Below are 21,493 nucleotides of genomic sequence, written 5' to 3'. Positions count from 1 at the left end.
GGGATCTTCCTTAGGGTAATTATGGTAAAATTGTCATTTGCACAAAGCTTTATGGCAGTGACATAGAAGATCTGAAACTTCTGCTCATTTTATTTCTGGAGCATATAATGTATTTTTATACTAAATACTTTCATTATAGTCCCTTTAAAATTTAGCATTTAGAATCATCATTATGAGCTATTTTAAAGGATACAAATATCTAGATTTATTTCAAGACTATCTGATAGATAAATTGTGTCATGTACTCACTGTATGTGGAAAGTAGACATTTTTATTCTTTTAGTTTTTTATTATAACTAAAACTAATACAATAGATGTTCTTTAGCTGACCAGTGATCATATCATCTAACAATTTCATAACTATTTTTCTTATGTGATCTTTTAGCACCATTAAACAGTAGATCGTAAGTGCACTTTCTTTAATTGACTTCTGAGACCACATTGTCTTGCTTTTTTGCTTTCTTTCTTTCTTTCTTTTATTTTTCTTCTCCATTCCCCATCTCTCAGCCTTCATTTATTTCACTTCTCAATAAGCTCTTAACAGTGGATCTTTGACAAGGATCATTCTTTGTTTCTAGTTACTTCTTCATCTGCACTCACCACCATCTTGGTAAATTTGTCCATTCTTATGATTTTTAATAAGATATATGTTAATAATTTACCAATATATCACTCTAGACATATTTCTCTTAATTTAGATCTATTTTCAACTTTTCCTTTGATATCTCAACGTGGATGTCTAAAGGACACTTAAAATGAAAATAACAAATAACTTTCTTCCTTCAAATTGCTTCCTCACATTCAATGGCAACTTCATTCTTCCAATTGCTCATCACTAACTCCTTCATTTCAGTCATAGCTTAGATCTAATTCATTAGGAAATTATATCAAGTGTAAATTTAAAATATATCCAGAATCCAAAATACTCCTACTTCTTTCACTTCTAGCCACTTAAGGTAACTATGACTTTCAACTAAATTATTCCATTAACTTCGTAATCCCTTCCTTGCCCCTACTGTTTGTTTATGGTTTTTACCCAACTGTTATTAAGAGTATGAGGATAAATTTTCTTTTTAAAACATGAATCAGATTGTTACTTATTTGTTTATTATTTTTTATAAGGTTTCCAACACAGGGGTGCTTAACCACCGAGCAATATCTCTAGCTCTTTTAATTTTATTAGTTATTTATTTATTTTTTATATTTCTAACTAAGTTGCTTAGGGCCTCACTAAGTTGCTGAGTTAGCTTTAGACCCCTGATCCTCCTGCTTCAGCCTCTGGAGTTGGTGGAATTACAGCACCTGTGCACCTAGCCAGGTCATGTTACTCTTGTTCATAACTTTCTTTGAGCTAGGTGCTGTGGTGCATGTCTCAAAATACTGGGGAGATTCAGCCAGGAGAATCATTTGAATCCAGAAATTTGAGGCTAGCTTGTGTATCACAGCAAGACCTTGTCTCAAAATTGACAACAACACAACAAAACAAAAAATCAACAAAACTCCACGTTGGTTGCCCATTGCTGTCTTTTACCCATAATTGTGTACCGTCATCAGATCATATTCTCTTAAATCTCTTCTGAGAAACATGCCTACCCTCATGGCCTTTGGAAACCTCTTTTCCTGGAATATGTTCATTTCCTTTTAGTCTTTCTCTAAATTTTGCCTTTCATTCATGCTTTCCTCCTCTCCTTTGATCTACATTTTGTTTTATTATTTGCTACTTTTAACATCCGCTCATACATTATCCTATAATTTACTTCTCATGTTGACTGTTTACTCTCTAGAAGACATTCTCCTTAAAGATATAAATCTTTTTCTTTTTTAATGTTTTCTCCAAACACTATGGATAACATAGTAGAAACTCAATAGGTATTTATGAAATGCATCTTTTGTTATGTTTTATTTTTCTCATTCTTTTGACACTGTTAATACAGAAAAGCACCAGGACATGTCACATGTAGAGTCCAAGAATGTCATTTAGTAAAGGAAAAAAAAAGATTATTTTTGCATAAAACTAATATAGTATATCATCATGTATTTGTCACCATATGCCAAATTGAGATAAGGGCGATATTTTATAATGTGAACTATTCAAGACAATGTGAATGTTCAGAGATAATGGTTAAAAAATAGCAATAAACTAGATTTCTATACTTGTAATGTATAGAACATTATACAATTATAACTAGTTTGAATTATAAAATAACACCTCCTACAATGTCTTTGTTCCTTCCTGCTTTATTTGTTCTTCCCTCTTTTTTTCTCTATTTCTTTGTCTTGAACTGTGTCTCCAGAATATACAAATGTAAAACACATACCAATAAGTGGCATATTTGCAGTTGTCAGTAAGAGGAATATTTTGGGGGAAGGTGAATATTGATTATTTTCTTAAGAATAAATAGATAGGCCTTGTTTCAATTTTTATTCTTAATTGCAATATGAAATTCTAACCTCAATAGGAATTTGGAAAACCATGTATGACTTTATCCTTTAAAATATTTTATGTACTGGGAAATAAATAATTTTCTGGAAATAAAAAGCATGTAATAATAATATATATTAAAAGGGAATTCTGGCCACCAGAATGTTTGACTTTCAGTCATGTAAGAAAAATGTAGGAAGAAGGTTTCCTATCAGTCAGAATATCTAGAAATTGATTTTTTAAATAAGGCTATATGAATATCTGCCTTCTTACATTAGATGTGAATCTTAGTTATAAATATCACTGTCTACATGGCCATGACACCTCACAAATCAGAACAATTTTATCTACCAAATTAAGTTATAACTATTATAATTATAAAAGTTATAATAGTTAACAACAAACACCTTTAGATAGTTATTGAATAAAAAAAATTAAAACTATTTTGTAATTCCAATTTTTAATTTACTCTGAAAATTTACAACTTTGGGTTTATGGGCAATATACAAACATGTGACTACTGGATATTATAGTAAAAATGGAAAAGAAATAAAGCCTATTCCCTACCATAAAAATATTTTAGATAGAAATTTTAGCAATTTTATTACTGACCTCAAGTTTAGTTGGTTGTCTTATTTTTTGGCCTCGATATTGTAGAAATTGTTCATTAATACTTCTATCTCTATAATTTCTACTATTTTAGAATTATTGTCCTTCTTTTCTCTCTCTTTTCCTCAGTAAATATTTGGTTACTTATGATAAAGAGGCTCACAAAATAATGAGATGGAGAGACAACTTTAACAAACTTTGCACGAATAGGCACTATTTGATAGACAATGTGATCACTGAGACTATAATAAAATAAGCATTTATATAAAAGCGTCTGGGGATATTTTCTAAAAGCAGTAGAACTGAAACTGTGTCTTGAAGAATAAATATAATCTAATCAGGTAAACAAGAGGAGCAGAGGGGAGTATATTTTCCAAAGTTCTAAGAAACATGTTATAATCCAGGATTTCATTTCAGCAATTTTGTACTGTGGCAGGGACAGGTGGAGTTGAATGGAAAGAGTGGTCAAGAGAGGAGTTTGCACAAAGATAGGAAAGGGACAGATTATGAAAGTGTTTTTGTTTCTTTTTTTGTTGTTGTTGTTCATTTGTTTTCATATGTACTCTCATGCAGGAGGTCATATTAAATCATTCAGAGGACTTTAAATGAAGAGAGGCTCATTGATCTATAGTAAAGCATCATTGTTTTAGATCTCAGCCCATGTATTAGTTATCTAGTGCTGCATAAACTGTAACTCCAAAATTTTAGGAGTTTCTATCAATGAATATGCATTGCCTTATGTGATTTCTGCGGGTCAGAAATCCAAGAGCAGCTTCAGTCCGGTACTTCTGGCTCAGATCTCTTGTGAAGTTGCAGTCAAGTTTCTCAGACAGCTATAATCCTCTGAAATTTTCACAAGAGTAGGATTCATTTCTAAGGCTTACTCACAGAGCTTCTGGCTGTTAGTAAAAGACCTCAGTTTTTCACCACATGGATTGCCTCTCCAAAGTTTCTATGATATGGAAGCTGCTTAGAGGAAGTGATTCATGAGAGAGCAAAACCAACAAATGTAGAAATCACAATGTCTTTTCTAGCCTAATCCTGGAAATGGTGTTCCATTAATCCTGCCATATTATTTTGGTCACTCAGACTAATCCAGTATAATATGGAAGAGAACCTCACAAAGGTTTGAACACTAGAAGCAGGAAATGATGGTGAGATATCTTGGACATTAGCTACCACACCTCTGAGAGAGAAAATAAAAGCACACTGATCAACAGATTTAATATTTTGGGAGGTGGTATGGACTGGATTGTGCCACCACCACAACACATACATTGAATCTTTAATTTCCAATGTGATTATATTTGGGGATGGACCCTATGAGGAAGTAATAAAGGTTAGTTGACATAAGAAGGACAAGGCCATAATCCAAAAAGACTGGTGTCTTTATAAGAAGAGGAGACACCAGAATTCTCTCTCTCTCTGTCTATAAGATGTCTACAAAGGAGGAGGAGAGCTCTCTCCAGACACTAACTTGCCTGATAAACTTGATCTTTGACCTCAGCTCTCCAGAACTGTAAGATAAATTTATGTTGTTTAAGCCACCCAGGCTTGGGTGTTTTGTTATGTTAATCTGAGTTGACTAATCCAACAGAAAATGGGGGTGGGGGGAAGCTATATCAAGAGCCAAATGAGGAAAAACGTTTTGAGAAGGAAAGGTCATCAATATTGTCAACTAAATATTATCTAAAGTTGGTTTGGAATTTTCTAGAAGTGGGTGAATGGCCTTCCTTATATAGAAAAAAAAAATAAAGGTTTTTCACATCATGATAGCAATTTCTGTTTAGACAAAGTTATATGTTATCTAATGGACACATCATTTGACCTCTCAACAAAGTTTGAAATTCTTTTAAAATTTTCCTCCTAGATATTTGGTTTTTAAATAATTATTATTATGACTCAGTGATCCACTAAATTTGTATTCTATTTGTATATATTATGTTTTTCCCCTCTGAAACTCTATAGTATCATTAAATTTGTTAATTCCTGTCTCATTTATTCTGGGACAAAAAGGTCTAAACCATACATCAGTTTAATGAAACATTCTCTTCAGGTGTTAAATTAAATGAATATATTAGTCAGATTTTAATTATAAACAACAGGATACTTTTCAAAAATGAGATATTGTTAAGCCTGTATACCATTTCAACATTTATTTTTTCAACTGATAAAAAATAGCCTATTTTAAACATTATTAAGTCTTCAAACAGCCTGGTCGGCTATTTTAAAATGCTTTGATTTTAATTAGATATTGGTCTTCTTCAGCTTATTGAAAGGAGGAGCTTCAAACCATGCCACTCTACTAAACAGCAGGTGCCAGCTCTAACTGCTTCTTAAAATATTTAATGTATTCAGTTAATCAAATTGCTTAGAGAAAGTTACAATTCAGCTCATTTGTCTTTTGCAGTTTTGGTAGAAGGCTTTCTTTTTACTGAAGTTCTTTATATTCTATGATAAAATGATGGTCTAAGATTTTCTGGTTTCTCAGCAAACTCTATTTAGACTTCCTTACATTCACGATAAATTGAGCATGGCTTAGCTCCACTTCCTGACATCTAGAATCCTATATATCCATGCTCAGCATCCTGAGGCTACTATGACAATTTTGGAAAGTTTAGTCACCTTAACTTAGCATATAGTATGTCAAATATGGTTGTGTGTTGCTTACTGACTAGGTTATATGCTGAGAAATGCCATGTTAGGTAATTTTATCATTATGTTCATGTCACAGAGTGTACTTTCACAACTGGGATGGTGTAAATCAGTCACATGATGTGGCCTCTTGATACAATCAAGAAATGCAGTAAATGTGAGACATATGAAAAGGCTGTCAGCATAGCACATACACTCTTCACACTAAATGTTCTTATGAGTCGGAATACACTCCAATGGTAAATAGAATAATAAATACCTAAACCAACAACATTGTCATCTATTACTATGACTGGTGGCGCAATAGCTGTGTTTATACCAGGATCACCACAAACTCAAGTCAAAGGTTGCATGTGATGCTGTCATGATTTGAAGATGATGAGGCCCCTCGATAATTGTAATTGTTCAGCACCATTATGAATTTATAGCACCACCATCCTATCTGTGGGCTCCCATTGACCAGAATGTTGTTATGCTTTGTATGACTGTAACTTAAAGCTCCATAAGTAGCTGTCCATCAAAACATGAGAATAGAATTATGAAATCATTTAAATCAAATCTTTGGCTTAGACAAAGTCTCGTCTATGCCAGTGAGACCAGAGCAAAGGACAGGTAGCTGGTTGTCATAGAAAGGAACAGGTACATAATATTCCCCGTTACACACTCTCTTTCTCTCCTGTCATTTGAATAAAATTTACTTTTTTATTCTTGTCTCCATATTTCTCACGTGTTTAATCTTCAATACCATGGGAACAAGGACCTGATCCTGATTTTCAGGATCAGTTTCACCAGCATATACCTGAATGATAGAGCAAATGACCAGCTTTTATATTCTGCAAGTCTAAATAGGTAGATATTTTGTGATATTACTAATTTAATAAATGTATTTTACTGAGTGTTGTCTTACACTACATTCCTGGATTTGTCTGCCAGATGGAATGCTGTTTAATAGTAATAGAATGTGAACCAGTTCCAGTTCTTCTATGGAATGTGACCCTGCCTTTAAGGGCAAAATCTGAAATAGAATCTACATCTACTTCCTTGTATGGCACTTGGTTCTGGTGCTCAGATTACAGAACTGTGATGAGATTTATGATTTTAAAGCATTTCCTTCACCTTCTGTAAAATAAATGAGAATCTTTACATTAGAGTTAAATGGGGGATATTGAGAATTTTAACATATTATTTGTTATGGTTCAGATATTAGGTGTCCACCAAAAGCTCATATGTGAGACAATGCAAGAATTTCCAGAGGTAAAATGATTAGATTCTGAAAGGTATAACCTAGTCACTAGGTTAATTTGCTGATAGGGATTAACTGGGCTGTACTGTAGGCAGGTAGATGTGGCAGGAAAAGGTAGGTCACTGGTGGCAAGCCTTTGGGGTTTATATGTTGATCCTGTGAGTGTATCTCTCTCTCTTTCTGTTTTCTGGTTGTGATGCCCTGAGCTGCTTTCCTTCTCCATACCCTTCCACCATGATGTTCTATCTCACTTTGGGCCCTTAACCATGGAGTTGGCTGACCATGGACTAAGGCAAGTGTTTATCCTCTGAAACTGTAAGCCAAAATAAACTTTTCTCATCTAAATTATTCTTGTCTGGAATTCTGGTTACAATGAGAAAAAAAAAACTGGTTAAAACATTACTATTACTTTAGAAATTTCAGATAAATCCCTAAGTACAACATACACAGAAATTATTTTAAAAGTGGTCTTCATGTCTTTCTGGTACACTGAGATGTATGTACATATGTGTACAGACTCTTTTTTGGAAAAGTGTATTTTTTCCTTGATAGTATATAATTGAAAATGAAGTCATAATGTTTTAGAGTAAGATCCTCCCATTAAGCCAAAGTGACCATCGAGGTATGTGACCACAGGTCCTTGCAACCCTGTAGGAAGGATTTTAAGTTGGTCAGACATGGTAGCAGGCAGGAGTTTATTAGAAAGGTAGAGAATACAGATGTTTAGGATGAACTGAATGGGTCACTTGAGGGAGGTTGACATAGGCCTCAGAGTCTAGGTTTTTAAAAGTCTGAACTTGAAGGCCCTCCCCCTCTGAAACTGGAAGATGCAGATGCTGGCCCCAGGAAGTCCTGTGTCGTTTGACGTGTTAAGAAAGGTTCCCTGGACTCAGGAGAAGTTAAAATCTGTGAAATTCTGTTAGTGAAAACCTGTTTGAAACCTGTGAAATTTTATTTTTGTTTTAATGCATCTTCTAAAAACTCTCTTCCTCCCAGAGCTTTTGGAGATGAAATTTTTGTAACAATGAAGTTTATTTTATCTTTCTCCAAAACTGGCTCTGAATAAAACCTCCTTTTCTACCCATGTGACTTTGACTATCTCTGAAGCAGACAGTGTCATGGATTAGCTTCCTTCCTCCCTGGGCTGGTATTAGAGGTGCCTGGTGCCTGGTCAGTATTAGTAATGAACCAAGAGGATTGAACCAAGAGCCTCACAAATGTGAGGCAAGTGCTCAACCACTGAGCTGCCCAGCCCTTGAAGGAGATTGTAGGATGCCAAAACCCTTCTTCTCTTGCTTCCTGGCTCATAATGTAAGAAGCTTTTCTCTGTCCTGTGTTCCCATGATGATATGCTATCTTGCAATAGGCTCCAAGCAATGGGGCCAGTCATGGACTAGAACCTCCCAAACTGTGAGCCAAGATAGACCTTTTTCTGTTGGTAAATTGATTCTTTCAGGTATTTTATTATAGTAATAGAATTCTAACATGGAAAGTTTGTGAAAGTAGTGGGGCCCTGATGATCTGGAGAAGCCTTTGGAGTTGGTTTATGGGAGGACTGTGAAAAATTTAGAGTTGTGACATTGAGAAAACCTAGCATGCTGTAACAGAGAGTTTACTGGATGATTCTGACTGATGCCTTATAATATCAGAATACTTATACAAATGCAGATACAATCATTCTAATGAGGCTTGAGATGGAAATGAAGACTATTGAAAATTGGACTAGTGGCCACATTTGTTACACCAGGTTAAAGAATTTGACACATTTTTCCTACGCCTTGATATTTTATGGGAGGCCAAGTTTAAAGGAGATAAATTAATTTACTTGACAAAAAAAAATTTCAAGGCAGTGAGGTGCTTAAACTGTTGCATTGGTATTTTAGTAAAATTTACAGTTGGAAGAAAAAGGAGCAGATCAAAAATATTTGAAAATGTTTTAGCTTAACCAGAAAAGGAATATGTGTAAAGTTTTGGCCAACAAGGGCATTGTTAATAGCCACTGTAAAAAGAAGCCAAGTGATTTGCAAAGTGACAATAGAGAAGACAACTTGAGGGCATCTTAGAAATCTGCAAAGCCAACCCAACCATCAGAGGATCAGAAGTATAAAAATGCAGATTTGTTTTAAATATTTTCTAGGGCAGAATTATCTATCTATCTATCTATCTAATTTATAAAATAGGCCTGAGGTTCTCTATCACCTTTGGGATCTTTTCCCCATGTTCATCTACCAGTGCTCTCAAAGGCAGCTGAAGCTATAGTTCATGGGGGTCCAGGTACAGCTCCTACTTGGCAACAGACCTTGGTATTAGCCTTGCAATGCTGGTTTTGAAGGCACACAGAATGTAAGACTCATGGGGTCATGGAGGGTTCCATTGAGATTTCAATGGAAAGACTTAGAGGCCAAGCAATGTGTTGTCCATCTGAGTCCTTGAAGACAGCTTGATAACAGGGTGAAATGTAGAGGGGTGAGTGTGAAGCCAGAGTTATTATAGTGGAGACCCCAGGAAGACGGAAGTGCCAGCTATATGCCGTGTCTATAAAGAAAAGCTGCAAACAGTAGGCAAAGCAATCTGAAGGAGTGGTCATGTGCACTGCAACCAGGTAAGCCACAGAGGTAGAGCTGCATTCTTTCCTGGGGAACCACATTACACCACAGTGTGCCACCGAGGTAGACATGGAGTTAAAATTTACCATTTTCTCTGCTGGGTTTCAGTCTTGCTCTGCACTGATCCTTCTTTTCTCGTATTCCCCCCTTTTGGAATGGGAATGTATACGCTGTTCTGTCCCATTGTTACATATTCTAAGTATGCTGCTTTCTTTTTGACATTTATAAGGGCTTATAGCTGAGTTTTCCCTGAGTTTTGAAGAACGCTCTGGCCTTGGACTTTTGGACAGTGCTGGGACAATTAAGACTTTGGAGACTATTTGGGATGGACTGAATGTAGTCTGCATTGTGAGATGGGCATCAGTCTTTGGGTGCTGAGGGGAAAATGTTATAATTTGAATGCTTAATGTTCCCCAAAGTCCCATGTTTGAAAGGCTTGATCCCCAGGTACTGGTGTTAAAAGGAGGTCGGTAGGTGACTAGAGGCATGGCCTGGAAGGGGATTATTGGGGCTCTGTTGCTTTCTTTCCAACTCACGTTGTGAGCAGCTTTCCTCTTCTGGGTACTTCTGACGTAATGTACTACTTTGGCACACACCCCAAGTAATAAGGCCAATAGATATGGGATGGAATCTCTGAAGCTGTGAGCCCAAATAAACATCTTCTATTTTTATAAGTTGATTATCTCAGATATTTTATTGTGGTAATGAAAAGCTGACTATTATCATCTCTAAGAAAAAGACACATAATTCTATAAAACTCCAGTAATGATTCTGAGGAAGTTTTCTTTCATTCCACTCCAGCCTATTTTCAGAATTTCCTAAATGGTTAGGGTTAAGCTTAAAAAAGTAAGTTACCTTTTCAAAATACCTCTGGGGTCTATCATTGAGGTTTAAAGTTTTACCATATTTTTCATACGCTTGACTCTTGGAAGATTTTAGAATTCACTTTAAGAGTAGAAATCTTCCCCTGGTACCCTAAAATAGCTATAGTAGCTTCTACCCAAGTTGATGCTACTTTCAGATGTAGCCTTAAGTGAAGTGAAATTTCAGATGAGGGAATATATACCGTCTTCTCTCTGTAGTGCTCCTGAAAGACAGAAGTCTTAATACCAATATAATCAGTACTAGTTTAGTACTAGTACTAGTAATTTGAACAGGTTTAAGTGACAGATGTTTTACCCTCATCTCCAAGGTGATTTCAGTGCCTATCACATTCTAAATATGAGGATTTCATTTAAACTGATTCTGTGTTTTAATTGGCAGGCATGCTTAAAAAATCAATTAGGTAAAAATCCTGATTAATTTGGGAAGATTCAAGGGTAATATTTTGTTGCATTTTTATTTTTGTTATAAAAAATAGTTGAATGCCAAATCTTATTGGTGAAGCCAGAGGGTTCAAGGAACTTTTAGGTGTGCAAAATATTATTTGATTTTAAAAGATTAATGAAAATATTGCAAGTTTTACTTAAGTAATTCACTCTTATTCCCTTAGTTGTATTCATCTTAGTTCCAAGTAAAGATTATGAAAATTCTTAAAGTTCCAGGAAACCTTTAAAAGTGTTTTTATATTCTTATTTTGTTGTATTTTTTTATATAACTCTGTAGAAATTTTATTTTTAAATACAAAAACCAGAATGATATTTGTAATATGAAAATCATAGTTAAAGAATATGGAACATCAGTCTGAATATTTTCATATACTTTCATATCTTTACTTTCTATCCATTTCTGTTCCCAACATGCTAGATCACCACCTCTTTAAAGGGCTATTTACTAGCTTAATTGGCTTCCCTCCCCTTTTTAGCTTCCATATGCCTTTGACAAGGTCTGTAGGCTTCTCAGGAATCTTCATTATTTGCCTAGACTAGAATAAAATCCATGCTCCTTTTACTGTTGATAACTTTCTTAGGAGTTTTTCATAATTTATTTTGTAGGTTAAAGCATTAAGCCTTTTATATCTTCTGTTTCAATCCTATGTGAGTATGTGTTTATAAGTATGCATGGTGTGTGTATGTGAGTGTGTGTTAATCATGCCTGGACACTACTTCTGCATTTTTCAGCTCTACACATTGTTTATATGATTCTAAGTGCTGGAATATATTCCACTTTCTTTTTAACTAATTAAATTTGACTTATCCTTTGTGTTAATCAAAGTAACTCGTGCTAGTTGCTGCAACAGATAAACACAGAATCAGTGTCTTATCACAACTGAGATTTATTTTTTTCCTTCAGTTAAAGACCAGTGAGTTAGGCTGACCAGCACTCTCCTCCATCCTGTATATACACAGTCTGGAAGAACATGTGACTTCTGAAGCCACAAAGACAGAAGGAAATGATGGGGGAGTAATGGCCCTGGCCTAGAAAAGCACAGATCACTTCTGGCATGGTTCTATGGTTCCAACCTTACTGAAAAAGAAAAAGAAAAAAAAAAAAAGACTAGGAAAACATGGTCACATGTGAAATTTGAGGGTCACACAGATTTAGTCAATTCTGATAACAGTCCCAATCCATTTCTACTCTAAAAGCTCCACCTACCATCCAATTAGAGCAATCTTTTTCTATTCTGAAATTCAATGTTTTTAGAACCACAAAATTGCCCTGCCTGATGGTAATGAATAGGCTTACAGAATCTTTCCTACCATCTTTTTTATCGTCAAAATGTAATTTATTTCCTGAATTATATTGTAAGCTTCTTGAGGACAGGGTTCCTATCTAGATCAGCTCCCTCCTGAGGATCTTAGCAAGATGCTGTGTATCATGAGAGCTCAGTCAGTACTTGTTGCTCAATTTCACATTTTGTTTCAATCTAATGAAACAAGATTTTAATTGTACCAACAGATTTCTCTTGTTGAGTGTAAACTTTTAAAAATGAATATTGTTTTGATGATAATATTTCTACAAAAAAAAAAAAAGCCTGCCTTGGCTGGGGGAAAAAATGCATCTGTATGAAATTTAAATAATGAAAGGGGCAGGTGAAGCCATTTAGTACCACCCTCCCAAATCCCACTGTATTCTCAACATACTGTTTAGTCAGCTTTTTTTTTTTTTTTTCCACTGCAGTGACCAAAAGACCTGATAAGAACAATTTTAGAGAAGGGGAAATTTGTTTGGAGGCTCATAGTTTCAGAGGCCTCAGTTCATAGACAGCTGACTCCATTCTTCAGGGATCTAGGTGAGGCAGAACATCATAGCAGAAGAATGTGGTGGAGGAAAGCAGTTCAGGACATGATGATTAGGAAGCAGAGAGACTAAGCACAGCTCACTCAGACAAAATATATAACCCAAAGGCATGCCCCCAGGGACCCACCTCCCCCAGCCACACCCTACCTGCCTGCAGTTACCATACAGGTAATCCCTATCAGGGGGTTAAAGCACTGATTGGGTTAAGTCTTTCATGATCCAATCATTTACCTCTAACCTGTCCTGCATTGCCTCATACATGAGCTCTTGCAGCACCCCTTGCATCCAAACCATAACACATGCTTTTGCATCTTCCTGAGGTTACTAGAACCTACTGTTATTGATGATTATAACAACAATGCATACTGGAAATTGTGGTTTTGGGGGAAACACATTAAGAATTTAACTACTTTTACCATTAAAACAAAATTAAAGAAAGGCAAGCTATTCTTGTAATACACAAACATAAATAAGAAAACAGTTTCAAAGTAATTACAGAGCTTATAATTACAGAAACTTAGCATTGACACAGATTTTAAATATGTTCTGACTCAACAGTTTCATTTACAGGTGAGAAAAATGTAGCCCAAATATGTTTAGTGACTTGTGCAAGATCTCATAGAGAATGAGAAAATACTGGAGAATTAGAGGCCCTCAAGTCCAGTAATATTTATTAATGAAGTGAAACACAATGTAGGCATTGTTTTAAAAAGCTATTTAAAACACCAGCTACCTGAAATGGAGTAAATGTCAAAAGGACTATAAAAGTCATTAGATTTTAATATCTTTTACTTCTTCTTCATTAAAAAGGAGAAATCTTTGTGGGTGGGGGGAAGAAATAGAGGAAGAGAGTGCTTTTGAATCAGAATGTTTAGTGTAAATTTTGCACTTACTTGTCTTTGATTTAAAATTGGGTGCATGACAAGCGTGTGGAGTTGCCTCTATTCTTAAATTTTATTCAGTATATTGACACAGCTAAGAATATACAGAGAGAACATAGAATACTAAGAACTCTTCTAAATGTAAAATACATGCAGCCACATTTGGTTTCCAAAATATTTGGTAGCATTCACTTTTAACACTAGCAAGTGTAATTTGACTATGAAGTATTTTCGCCATTATTTTAAAAGTAGGATACTGTTGATAGTATTTAATATTAACACACTCTATGTCCTAGATTCTGTAAGAAACAAATAAAATGTGCAGTCTGTTTTCAGGACAGTTTCATTTGCATTTCATTACACTTTTAACCCTCAATTTTTATTCTTTTAGAGGCTATTATAGGGGCTGATAATCGTACCTTATATATTATGAACAACACTTAGGTCATCAAAAAGATCATCTGGTCCATTCCTCTGAGTCTAAGCATGACAACCTGACATTACTCAAAAACTATACTTACCTCTCTAATTTTTCAACACACCAGGTGTGAAAATCAAATCAATCAATTTTTTAAAGTATATATCCTTGGAGACTGGTATGTAAAAAGAACTGAGCTGTATCTCCTGAAGAATAAAATAATTAGCATTTGTCTCAAGCTCACAATCAAAGGAAAATGTAAAAACACAGTACAAGATGCAAAATAACATTTTAATAAAGCAATAGAGAAGTCATAAAGTGATATTTGACTTATTCTCAAATGATTTGGTTTAGGTGATTCATACTGTTAAAGTTCAGAGAAGGGAGAAATATATCCTGACATTCAGTAGAAATCCTCTCTTGTAAGTAAAAGCAATTTTGTTTGGCTTAGTCTTTTGTGGATCACTAGAACTGGCAAGCTGCAAGTCTTTGTTTTTTCTTGATTCTTCCTATGTTAGATATTAACTACAGACTTCTAAGCCTTCTTTTATACTTTTCTTTTAAGTTTCCATTAACTATCGGTTAAATAATCTGTATTTCTTAATAATCATGCTTTAAGTAAATTTTTGTAACATATCAAACTTTAAGATAATGGAAAGATTATTTCCCATGTTTAAACAGTATAGTTAATTCTGCTGGGGTTGTCTCTTTGTTGATTTTCAAATTAGTTTTAGCCTTATTTGAATCTAGGTAGTCCTTTCTCATCTCACATATGTGCAGTACTTGCTTGATATAATGTGATCTGACCCCGTAACTATATCTTTTTTTTTGAAAGCAAGTTGATTCAATTCTGCTCAAATATATTAATATTGTCATTGCAAATAACTCACTTGGCAGGGACAAAAAAGTTCACATGTCAATGTGATTAGAAAAGAGGGTGAGGCACTGGAATAAGTAAGTGAAAGATGCATTTTGGAATTAATCAAGATAAGAGAACTGGCACATCATATTTTACCCAAACAAAAGCTCAGGGTATAGGATTGTGTACTTTAACTTGGCCTTATTGTTATTTCATTCTACCCTATAATTGATAGATCATTCATTTAATTAATCCATTCTACTTTTTTAGTCTAATCTAGACTACAAAAAAGTAGGTAGAATAGTGCTTTTGATTAATTTTCTCTTGCAGCCCAGAGTTCTCAGATAGTTGAAGACTAGAAATAACTATATTTGGGTAGGAGGCCAGTAGGAAAGATTGCAATGTAAAAGAAAATGATATTTTACTGAAAACTCTTTTTAATACAAATATACAATCTGAAAGAAAGGCCATTGAATTGATTTGAGGGGATTTTCTTTCCAGTAATGAAATGACTGTGGACTCAGTAAAGTATGTCATTGTGCTCATCTGACTGGTAGATGTAAAATGTCTATTCTTTCTCTACTCTTCCAAGCCACAGTTGTACATATGGCTGTACGTATGAACTCATCACTCTGTAGAAACACGACCAACCCTCTGGCTCTCTTTCATAGCTAAAAATATTGTTTCTGTTTTTCTGTCAGGATGTGAAAACATGAGAGTGAAAGAGTGAAAAATACCTTTCTCCATCCAAACTTTCCTTCATGTTTATTGTAACTCTCAAAAGGAGGAGGTCTGCTACAGCACAGAAAGCAAGTGGAAAAAAAAGCCACATGGAGACGAGAATCCTTCATGCTTCATACTCACAGGTCCTGATGTTCTTTCTCCTTAGAGGAAATAGTACCTTTTTTGTGGACTTGTGATGAATATAAACCAACCATTTACAGAAGAGATAACTTTAAAAAGCAAAGGTGACCTTACTCTATAGATAAGATTTTATGTCCACTAATGCCCTGATTATTTTTAATGACATTCAAACAGGGCAAGGTTGCCAGAAAAAATGGAAGAAATTTCAATACAAATGATAGCAAATAATATTTAATATTAAACATTCTGGTGGCAGCTCTCAATCAAAAGGAAATATGTCAATAATCATGTTTTTGCCCTAGCTTTTCAATTCATTTCATTGAATAGATTTCCTAGAAATCAGACTGGGTATAACAAATCCACTTTCTGACAATTGGCAGTTATAGCTGGGAAACATTAGAACCTCACCCACCATCCCCACCTATATTAATATTGAACATTGAACTATATTCATATCTTCTGTGTATCTCCAATGTGTTATGGAGCTGCCTATTATAATAGGTCATCTATTCATTCAGCCAATAGTTACCTAGCATTCTTCTAATGCCAATCACCACACCAAATGATAAGGCTTCAAAGGAAACTGCAGTCTATTGCAAATGTCAACCCCTTTCTTTGTACTTGTATAAAAACAAACTGTAGTTCTGATCCATTAGATCTTTATCTCAATTATGACTAGGTGACTACCACATGACGAAATAGCAGTAAATTAAAAAGAAATGCTATATTTTCCCCAAATCATGCCGTTATTTAAGATAAATTCTACTTTGAAGATATAAAAGCATTGTTTAATGTTCATATTAGATAATCTCTATGAAGATTCCCTGGAGTCAGAAGAAAAAAAGAGTAACTTCTCTGAGCTTAAAAAATAATATTGGCAATCTGAGCAAATCTTTTGGTTTATTACCTATATTCTTCTTTAATCATATTGCTATGTCTCAGCAACCTGTGTGAGCATTGAGCGTACAGGTTATGTGTGCATGTATTATGATCACATGCAAATATATTATGTATGTATAAGTATGTGTAACCATAGATATTTAGAAAATGCATTATACACACAAAAATAAGAAAACAGTATATGAGAGCAAACTATGTACTTTGCAACATATAGAACTTTCATAATAAACTGAAATATCACAAAACCCCATAGGTAGGGGATATATTTCAAAAGCTTATTGTCAGAACTGTAGCCTTTCTGCCATTACTCAGAACAACAAGCTTATGAGTCATTTCCTTGGGTTTCATTTTAAGAAGGTTTCAATTCTTACAGAGGATATATGACAGTTGTGATAGGAAAGGTGTTTTATTTGTGTGTATGTGTGTGTGTGTGTGTGTGTGTGTGGTTTTTGTTTTTGTTTTTCCTTTTGTCACCATGACCACATTCTTACAGGAAGAACAAAAAGTTAAGCAGGTATTCTTATTTTCTAGAAATAAACTTTAGTGTACCTTACTTTCCTAGAGTCAAGGCTATCCTCAGTTACCTGCATAATTCTCATGTATTTTAAAAAAAAATGTTTAAATAAATAGAAAATGTGAGAAGCCATTGTCAAACACCTTGTTTGATAATAACTTTGATTCTTTGGAGGGTTATTTTCTCATGCTACTTTTATTTGGCGCCTTTAACAAAATGACTGTATTTTGAAGAGCACAATTTTAAACAGATAAAATTGATCATATTTCTAACCAGGTTTTCTTATAAGGAAATGTCTGGAATTGGAGATTAGTGGCTTGCTTAGAATCATCATATACTCCCCCCGACACACACACACTCTTGCACTCATACATATGACCATACTAACCTAGTTTTCCATATGCTTCTTTGAGTGATTGTTCCTGACCACATACACAGAATGACTCTGCTGATTAAATTCTGTGATCTTTTCCCCACATTTAATTCATCTTGTCAGGTATGGAAGACCAATGGCTTTATTTCAAAAGAAAAGAAAACAAAACAAAACAAAAAAAAGGGGGCTTTGTTCCTTGACCTTTAGCTCTGAGAAAAATACTAAAACACCCAAGCACACCCAAGTGGCAAACATTTATAGCTACTTTCTACTGTTATGAGGAGAGAGGGAGTTTTTAACATGAAAATGAGGCTGACTTTTGGAGCTAAGACAGTTTTCCCTCTGCCTTAGACACCTGCTGGAGAAAAGGCCTTCAATGTCTGCGTCAGATTCCCACACACAGCCTACGAAGCTTCTCAGAGTCCAGGCTGGTTATCTCACAAATCTGTGCAAAGCTCCAGTGAATAATTTATACCAGGCATGAGGTGACAAGTTAAACACGCCCATTTTGTCTAAAACGCTATGGAGGTATCAAGATGGAGCCAAGCTGCAGGGGCGAGGGGAGCTGGGTGGATGGAATCCGAGTGTGTCTGGAGGAGAGGGTGCTGCCGTAAAGAAAATGAAATGTAATGAGATACTCTTTCATGCATAATTCATAGGTGAAAACATGACTGTATAAAAAGCCATGGATTTTAACAAGGCATGCCTGCAATCATGCACATTATCTTCCCAGAGGAACTTTATATAATATTGGTCAAAAAAAGGAGAGGATTCTGAATACCAGGACAAAATAAAGCTGACAGGTTTTCAAATGCAGCAGAATTTACTTTAATATACAATGCCTGTAAAAGAAACAATTTCTATTTACACCTGAAAATACTGCTTAGCCAAATTTTACTTCAAAACGTTTCCTATCTCCTCTTTAAAAATAGAAGAAGAAAAAAAAAGAAAGGAGAGAAGAAGATTCATATTGATAAAGACAAATAAAATACTAAATTTGTATTCACTGACTGTTGTAGGGATAGGTTAAACTGGACCCAGCAAGCATTTTTACTCCTCTGGCAACCAAAGTTTAAGTAGAAATGTAGGCAGTAAAGAGGCTTTAAAAATGATAAAATGTTACCTTTTGTCAACATAAAATTTAATTGGGTTATGTCTTAAGAGTAAATACTGTAATTCAGCTCTCAAGACCCAGAAAGGGGGTAATAACGCATATCTGATTTCAAACAGTGTTTAACACATGGAGCTCTTAGTTGAGGGATTAAAAAAGAAGGTTGATTAAAGTTTAGGATGTTTTAAATTTATCATCACCAAATGCTAAAGAGGCTGTAGCCTGAGAAAATTGTCAGGGTGGGGATGGGGTATGCCTTTGACTGTCCACACTTTGATAATTCATAAGGAATACAGAAATAAATCCAAGAGAAAGGGTCAGAGAAATCTGCAATACACGCATGTTGGAGGGCGTGCTTGGCTTATTTGCTTGGCTTACACTCTAAGCTATCAATATCTGAGAGCAAAGCAAAGTAGCTACTTTGTACCTTGTACATCCAGTTACAGTTTAGTGTTTCTGAAGAGAGCATAAGTGTTGAAAGCGGTTGATGTACCCTACCCTCATAAAAGGGATTGTCTACTGTGGGGTTGTTTTAAGGTTCACAGTGTAAGAGACAGAGAGAACTGCTATAAAGAACTTCAGGTTAAAGGGCCCTCAACACCACATATACTATTGCCTTGAAACAAAGTTCTGTTATCATTCTCTGGTGGCTATAACTCAGGCATGCACCAGTTTTTGAGATTTTGGAAACAATGAATTTGGGGAATTAATGATTTACTCTCTCAATATGGCATCTTAATCTGTGCCACAAAGCAGCCAAAAGAAAACAAACAAAATACAACCATAATCAGAGCTTGTTAGACAGCCAGTTCTTTGAATACCACAGGACTTACCACCAGATTCCTGAGATAAATTCAGAAACAGTTTGAATGTTTGCATAATGTTTAACTTTTCATATTAATTCTATTATGATATATTCCTGACACTGTTCAGCTTTTTAGAGATATTTACCACCCTTTGTCCCCTGTACAGCTTCCATCACATCAGGTTATCTCTCCAGGTCATCCAGAGCTAACCAGATGGTTACACTTCTTTAACTCTAACAGACATTAACACTCTGCTGCTTGCCTTCCTGCTTACTTTGAAATATGGCTGGGAAAAGACACTACAGGGTGACAGGATCTCTTTCTGATTGTGCCCAAAGGTGAGAAGAGGTGATCACCATCTGTTCCTTGTATCTGACTGATGGACTCTTCCACCTCTTGTCTGTTCAGCACACTGCTGAGAAGTTTGGTAGATAGAAGGATCAATTTTCAAGCACAGAAAGGATTTGTTTGCTTGTACACCTGTGCTCTGAAGGAAGTTTTCCTATTGCTTATGCCAGTTGGATGACTTGCTGAATTCTTTAGCATATATAAAAATGCAAAGTGCCTGAAATGGGAATCAAACGATAACATTATTAGAATTCCCTCTTGGGGTCACATGAGACAGATGGTTGCATTAGGAGGATATGCCTGGGTATAGCTTCTGTAGTCTGAATTTGTTTCCTATTTGTTTCCCTTTCTCTGAATGCAATGCACATATTAAGTATCATAGAAAACACAAAGAATACTTGAAATAAAGATGTGGCAGAATAGGATATGAATTTTAAATTGATCATAGACTGAGCTTTGTCTCTAAATTTAGTCCTCTAAATTCTACACTTTTCCTGCAAGCACCCCCTACCAGGAAACCTCCTAAAAACAAATCATGTAAACAAGAAAATGCAATTCTTGAAGCATATAGACTTGCTTTTCTCATTCAATCAAATTAAATCATTTCAGGCTGAAATTTTCTTGAAAAGTCTTCTCATGACACTTAAAACACAGGCCCTAACGAGGTCAGCCTCTGTCTGTCCATCCTGCTTTCCTTTCACTTTCCTCTCTTACTCTGCTTCAGCTCTCTGGCTTGGGGGCAGTAGGAAAATGTTGTAGTCTAGTTGGAAGAAGAACAATGATGCTTCTGTACTCCTCCAGGGAATGCAGACATGCAGGTAAATAAAAATGGGGGGTGGGTGGGGGTGGTAGGATGTATTTAACAATATCCTTGTCATGAGTGACACCTGAGATAAAGAAAGATTTTTTAGGACAAATTTCATATTTTAGTTTTTCTTCATATATGATTTAAGCCATTAAATGGATCTAGAAAAGAAAATGAGGACAACTAGAAACTAGCATGGGTTCATTAAGAATAACAAATTTCTGCAAATTTCACTTTCTTTTCAGATATTGATATTAGATGAGGAAATTGGGGTAGTAATAATAGTATTTTACAAAGTTCTCTTTTGATGAAAAACCTTGAATTCATGTTTACAAATTTGATCGAAGGCAAGCAGGAAACATGACTTTGCCCAAATCATTGACCATTAGAAACACAGAAAGAGGTCTCTAATTGTTAGTACAAAGCTTCTCTCTCCTCCTTTCTGTTCACAATGTATAAATGATTTTCATGCAAAATAATGGAAGGCACTTTTATTGAGTTTGTGGATGTCTTGAATGTGGAAGGAGAATGCATAACAGTATGTAAAATGGCTTTTTAAAAATCATGACAAGAAGATGCATGTTCTTAATTCTTTGAAGTCTTTAATATGAACGTGTTTCTTTTTCTTTGAAGGGTTTCACAGAATTGCAATGGCTTATCCATAAGTTTAACAAATCTACGTTGGAATGTAGCTGCTAAAAGAGTTTAAGAGTAAGAGGATGCGGCACACAGGGTCTGTCTTCTCCCAACAGTTTGAAGGTGTGAAAAAGCAACTGCCTTCATTTCTCTTCCATGTGGGAAGGAAGGCTTCATGGTCCCTGTCTCACATGATTCTTGACAGATTTGTATGTCCAGCCATTTCCTGATTCTCTCCTCTGATTTAATTCTACCCTTGAATG

This window comes from Callospermophilus lateralis, chromosome 16 (assembly GCF_048772815.1).
Source record: "Callospermophilus lateralis isolate mCalLat2 chromosome 16, mCalLat2.hap1, whole genome shotgun sequence".
NCBI lineage: Eukaryota > Metazoa > Chordata > Mammalia > Rodentia > Sciuridae > Callospermophilus > Callospermophilus lateralis.
Note: the sequence above shows the minus strand (reverse complement) of the source record.